Raw genomic sequence first — 6674 nt, 5'->3', positions numbered from 1 at the left:
TCTATTCGCGCTTCCTGTTGAAGCTAATGTAGCAACTATTTTAGGATGGCGCTGGCAGCTTGCCGGCGCCATCGTAAAATAGTTTACAGGCAAGGCAGCTGTGCCCTCTTCCCAAAACGGTGGCGTCTTGTTGAATAAATATGAAGGGCAGGGTTCATTCTGGCACGATGGTCCTGGCACAAAATCAAACCTCAACCGGAAGTTTACTTATGTAAGCATGAGCCCTAGTTGAAGCTTAAATTCAGTGACTCATTTATCGGCCCCAAAAACAATCGTGAGCGATGTCAAGGCTGGGCAGCTGTCTATGATCGGTATCTGACCTTTTATACACACAAGAGGCATGTGCACTCGCATGGAAGCCCCGCCCCAAATCCGCAATTACGAAAATCCGCTGGTACGCGGATTTTGCGGATCCACGATCCGTGAATACGCAAATTCGTGAATCGTGGATCCACAAAATCCGCCAATGCTTACTCCTCTTAACTAGCTGCCCTGCCCTGAGGCTGCCTGCCGTGCCATCCAAGATAATAAATTATGTTGAGATCATGGCGGCCACTGGCCGCAGTCCTTAGTTTACTTCACAGAGTGAGTGGGTGCGTGCAGTTGACTGTGCGTGCGTTGCAGTGTTGCAACTTGCCAGTGGACACAGTACACACACACACACACAGGGCAGTACTTCATACCGACAGACAGTAAACCATATAATTGTTAAATATTTGATGAGGCGCAGCTCAAGCTGCAAGCAGAAGCGGGAGGCTTGAAGGGGCCTTTTTATTGTATCTGGAGTATCTCAACCACGCACGCAGAGAGCATGGGTCAGCAGGGTCAGAGAGAGAACAAATCACAGAAACCAGAATGTGATGAGCAGAATTATATGGCTGATTCGGATTGAAATATGGGCCTGCAAAAATGCTGCATCCATTGTCACGTGCCGCTATATCATGAAGGGACGCATATGTGGGGTTAGGACAGTAACTCTGTATTTCCTCAGCTTGCAATGTCCCCGAGACCATATTTTTGTATGCTGATTATTTTGACCACAATATAATAATATGAACACTTGGATCTGACTAGAAAGCAAAGTCAACAGTCGTCTCTTTTTTTACATATTTACAATTTGATGCACATGGCAGAAAAGTGATTTGCTCGCAATCACTCATTTTTTTAATCAAGTACCGAAACTTACATCCTGGCAGCCAGCGCTAAACTCACCAAAGGGCTCATGCCCAGTACAGAGGCATTTTACAACTTTTGTGGAAAACACCCGCAATATATTGTACCAAGAAAAAAGTCTTCAATCATGACAGAAAACAGGACGAACCAGCGCGGAGGCACCGGTTCCAGGGGAGTCATTCTCGGCTTCGGAGCCCCTAACAGGAAGCACACCTGTGCAGCAATTAGGGCCCAGCACTTATCCTTTTACAAATTAAGCACTGTCATCAATCAGTCATTGAGATGCAGGGTGCGAGGATCACGTGAACTGGCAGCACAAAGGAGGGGGAGGAATTGCGGCAGGAATTTCCAGGACCCACATCCTGCAACACGGCGCCGCGGCGCCCCAGGGGCCTCATTTATGAGGCCTTGCGTGAGTTTTGCGCTTCCGATGCGTCACTTTTTGTGACGCATCGGCGGCGTAAAACATGCCTCCTGATGCGCACTATTTACAAAGTGACGCACCTAAGCAGATGCGTCACTTTGTAAACCCCTGCGCTACATTATACCAGCGTCAGGTATAATGTATGCAGAGGGGGCGTTTACCCGCAAAAAGCCTCGTAATAGTGACGCAGTGAAATCTATGAGATTTCACTGCGTCACTTTTAGGACGCTGTTGCGTCAAAATCTTGCGCCTGCCTCACAGCAGGCGTAAGACTGACGCAAGCCCTTTCACATAGGGCTTTCCCCATGTGAAAGGAAGCATTGCTGGAGTTGCGTCACTTATGTGACACACTCCAGCAATGCGTCACTTTTGCGCCTACAGATACGTCAGAAATACTCACGTATCTGTAACTCCTTGCGCCATGATGCGTCATATTACAAATATGACGCATCAATCATGTCGCAGGGAGAGCGCAGTGAAAAGTGACGCATCGCTGTTTTCACGCAGCGATGCGTCACTTTTCATAAATGAGGCCCCAGTGGCTTCTTATCACGGCGCACCGGGGTGCCGCGGCCCACACTTTGGGAACCACTGCCCTACCCTAAGGAAGTGTGGTGCGTCCTTAACACCCTCCAGCCAGGCCTGCACCAGCAGCACCAAGGCCCCCAGAGCCCCACAGCTCTGGGTCTCCTGGTGGGCTTGCCCAGGCCTGAGAGGTGGGGTACACTGGTTTAGCTGCCAAGGAAAACAGCTGCAGTGGCCACACCCAGCCGCTTAGGGTGGACTTCAGGCTTTACAAAGACGAGCCTGAAATAAAGCCCCTCACACACACCTGCTCTTAGTATGTTGGCATGTATTCGCTAGAAATACCTAATTAACAGTAATGACTGTTTGCAAACTATTAACTCAGAATATAAACACTTTACCAAGATTTTTTATTTTTCTTTATAAGCGAGGCTGAAATTCCAAGCTCTCTAGACCCCCTGGTAAACATCTGTGCATCCAGGGGGTCTCGCCACGGGCTGTGCACCAAACAGGCCCTTCCCCTCTGAGCCACAATGTGGCTTTGAGCTTCATAAAGAAATATAAAACTTGATTTAACTCCATTTCAACAATTAAATTCACAACTCACGCGCGTGTCTGGAATCAGATGTAAAAGACACAGTCAACCGAATGTTTTAGAACTGCGCCAGTAGTTTAGTGGTATCATGCAAGATTCCCATTCTTGCGACCCGGGTTCGATTCCCGGCTGGCGCATTTATTTTACTCTACATTGTATTTATTTAGTTCAATCCTTTCCAATTTTGTAACTGATTTAAAATTGTCATGTACAGGAAAATATTTAACATTTTAATCTATGCGAAGGAAGTAGTAATTATGTTATGCTTTTGCAAGTTCAAACGTACAAGATTCTAAAATATTCGTACCATAAACGTGTTTTGCTTTGTGCAACGTGACATAGGAAATCCTATATTCTGATTGTAGAAAGTTTAGTTTAAAAACTCACAGGGGCAGATTTATGAGGCACTTGCGCCACGTTTACGCCGCTGTTGCGTCACGCAAGGCGGCGTAAACGTGGCGCATCCCTACGAACGATTTACAACGTGACGCATCTAGGCAGATGCGTCACGTTGTAAAGCCCTGCGCCGCTTGTGGGCGTTCCGGCGCAGGGTGGGCGTTCCGGGGCAGGTGCGCCTCGCAAAAGTGGCTGAGTGAAATCTATAAGATTTCACTCAGTCACTTTCAGGCCAATGCTGCGTCAAAAGCCTGCGCCTGCTTGAAGCAGGCGTAGGTCTTGACGCAGCATTGTTAAGATGGGGCACCCTCGAGCCTTGCTGGAGCTGCGATGCGCTTGTGACGCAACTCCAGGAATGCGTCACCTTTACGGCACAGATGCGTCACGCATCTGTGCCGTTTTTGCCCCATGGTGCGCCGCATTATAAATGCAGCGCACCATGGGTGGCGGAGCTGTGGCGCACTGTGGCGCACATTAACTGGCGCATCCCTGGGGATGCGCCAGTTAACATAAATCTGCCCCAAAGTTGTAATTTAATACAAAATAAATTGCAAATGGCAAAGCAATGTGATCCGAGACATCATTCGTCTATTTGATTTTTCCCCCATAGAAACAATAGCACCATCACTAGGCAAAAAAAGGGTTTTCCAGTAAAATTCCAAATATGTCTGCTCGATTTGTTTTGCAGTTATGTTGATATCACCTTTAAAAGTGACAAGCAATATCCTGAATAATATATAGTTCATTATAGAATGAAAAAAACAGAAAGCTTCCTCCTTTATAAAGTAAAAGCACGTGCATAACGTTTTAATCTTTTGGGGATTGCAGACTAAAGGAAGGAAAGTCCCCTCACAGGCCCTTAGGGAATCCAGATACACAAGGAACCGCTGGGCTCGTTCCTGCACGGTGTAATCATTGGCACCAATTCCACAGCATTCAAAATGTCATAGGTCAAATCAGCATGTACCTTATCAACCTGGTCTAATTAGGAAATACTGCCCCTGGGTGCCAAATCTGTGGTGATGTTACCGCCCTATACTTTACCCTTGATTCTGATGACCTTCAGTGAAGAGAAGGATGTTTTGTAGATAGCTTGCACACTTCATCTACATCTAATGTTGTGTTAGTATTCATCCATCAAACAACTTTATCTTCTTCTGATGACTCTCCAACAACGTAAAAGAATTAGGGGCAGATTTATGAAGGCCTTGCGCCACCGGTGCGTCACTTTATTTGACGCAACGGCGGCGCAAACAATGCGCCCTATTTACAACATGACGCATCTAGGAGATGCGTCACGTTGTAAAGCCCTGCGCCATAAGGAGGCGTTCCGGCGCTGGGTGGGCGTTCCGGGGCAGGTGCGCCTCGCAAAAGTGGCTGAGTGAAATCTATAAGATTTCACTCAGTCACTTTCAGGACAATGCTGCGTCAAAACCCTGCGCCTGCTCGAAGCAGGCGTAGGTCTTGACGCAGCATTGTGGAGATGGGGCACCCCCGAGCCTTGCTGGAGCTGCGTCGCGCTTGTGACGCAGCGCCAGCAATGCGCCACCTTTACGGCACAGATGCGTCACGCATCTGTGCCGTTTTTGCCCCATGGTGCGCCGCATTGTAAATGTGGCGCACCATGGGTGGCGGAGCAGCGGCGCAGGATGACTGGCGCATCCCTGGGGATGCGCCAGTCATCATAAATCTGCCCCTTAGTGGCTAATGGTATAGTTTTGTCAATCCACTTTGATCAACATGTTTCAGCTCCCACGCATGTGTCAGGTGCTTATTCAGGACAAATTAGAAGACAGTGCGAAAACCAATATCAGTCACAGTACCTTATAGCAAGCCTTCATGTTAGAGTCCGCACCTTATATCCAAGTCATTGTAGTGTGTCACAGAAATCATTCCATCATCCTCCATACCATATTGGGAACAAGCATTGAAAATGCAATAGGTCTCGCCTTTAATTAAGTTAAAGCCATTTGCTTTGCTAATGGTATTGTATAGCAAAGCAAATGGCTTTAACTTAATTAAAGGCGAGACCTATTGCATTTTTAATGCTTGTCTCATTCTTACTGCTTTCTCGCTTTCTGAAGTGTTTCTGCCTTTCTCTTTCTACTTCTTCCACCCCTGTTTGTTTATTTTTTTGCTTTCTTAAGCTTGAGAGGTCTGAGCAAAAATAAGCGCCCGTCCCCAAAACATGAGTGCATGTGGTTCCCACCTCAAATTAAGCAATGCCAAAAAATGCCAAAAAACATTGCTCCAAATATAAGACTATTACTGACCATTCCATGGTGCACAACAAATATGTTGCACCTTTGAAGACGTCTCTAGGTAAAATAACTGATTCACTTCCAGGCACAAGTCTAAGCGTTCAAGATTTGGAAAATGTCCTGCAGCAGGAAAGGGGTGTGCTGGGAAACAGTACAAACTGGCAGAGCTGGCTTTGGGACAGGGACAACTGGCAGAACGTTCAGAGCACGACAGGCAGGGACAGGCCTTGTGAAGAGGGAGTGCCTGGTTCCAGTGCTTCAGGCTTGTGGGGATTGTTGGTCGCTTTACACACATAAAGCCAAATGGGGTGCTCTACAGACTGACTTACTGCAGTCAAGTGTTGGCCATACTTGGGCAAAAGATGAACCTCCGCTGTCCTCCGTGTCTCGAGCCCTGCCTGGCTGGTAAATGTGGCAACCCGGGGGACTGGGCACAGCAGGCAATATCAAGTGAAGGCTCCAAAGAGCTCAAGAACAAAGTCTGAGATAGTAGGGTGTGAAAAACAGCCTGCACGGGAGGGTTCAAGGCAGTGACAGCAGGCAGACTTGGGGTCAGGGGTCCAGCAGTCAGTGAGGCAATGGGAGGGCCAGGTAAGTCTATGTCCAGGCGATGGGCAGCAGCAGGCATGGTCCCAGGAGTCCAGCAGTCAGTGAGGCAATAGGAGGGCCAGGTAAGTCTATGTCCAGGCGATGGGCAGGGGGCAGCAGGCATGGTCCCAGGAGTCCAGCAGTCAGTGAGGCAATAGGAGGCCCAGGTAAGTCTATGTCCAGGCGATGGACAGCGGGCAGCAGGCAGACGAGGGCTCAGGGTCCAGCAGTCAGTGAGGCAATGGGAGGGCCAGGTAAGTCTATATCCAGGTGATGGGCAGCGGGCAGCAGGCATGGGCTAAGGGTCCAGCAGGTCAGTGAGGCAATGGGAGGCCCAGGTAAGTCTATGTCCAGGCGATGGACAGCGGGAAGCAGCAGGCATGGGCTCAGGGGTCCAGCAGGTCTGTGAGGCAATGGGAGAGCCAGGTAAGTCTATATCCAGGCGATGGGCAGCGGGCAGCAGGCAGACGAGGGCTCAGGGGTCCAGCAGGTCAGTGAGGCAATGGGAGAGCCAGGTAAGTCTATGTCCAGGCGATGGGCAGCAGGCAGACGAGGGCTCAGGGTCCAGCAGTCAGTGAGGCAATGGGAGGGCCAGGTAAGTCTATATCCAGGCGATGGACAGCGGGCAGCAGCAGGCATGGGCTCAGGGGTCCAGCAGGCAGTGAGGCAATGGGAGGGCCAGGTAAGTCTATGTCCAGGCGATGGACAGCGG

At 49.2% G+C, this 6674-nt stretch overlaps 1 non-coding gene across 1 annotated transcript; it reads left to right on the top strand.

The window, feature by feature from the left end:
• The first annotated feature begins 2783 nt into the window (after positions 1-2783).
• TRNAG-CCC (transfer RNA glycine (anticodon CCC)) lies at positions 2784-2854 on the top strand. The gene has a single exon. It is a non-coding gene; the product is annotated as a tRNA-Gly (tRNA).
• The last annotated feature ends 3820 nt before the right edge of the window (positions 2855-6674 follow it).

Source organism: Lissotriton helveticus, chromosome 1_2 (assembly GCF_964261635.1).
Source record: "Lissotriton helveticus chromosome 1_2, aLisHel1.1, whole genome shotgun sequence".
In the NCBI taxonomy this organism is placed as follows: domain Eukaryota; kingdom Metazoa; phylum Chordata; class Amphibia; order Caudata; family Salamandridae; genus Lissotriton; species Lissotriton helveticus.
This window is presented reverse-complemented; position numbering and strand designations above follow the sequence as displayed.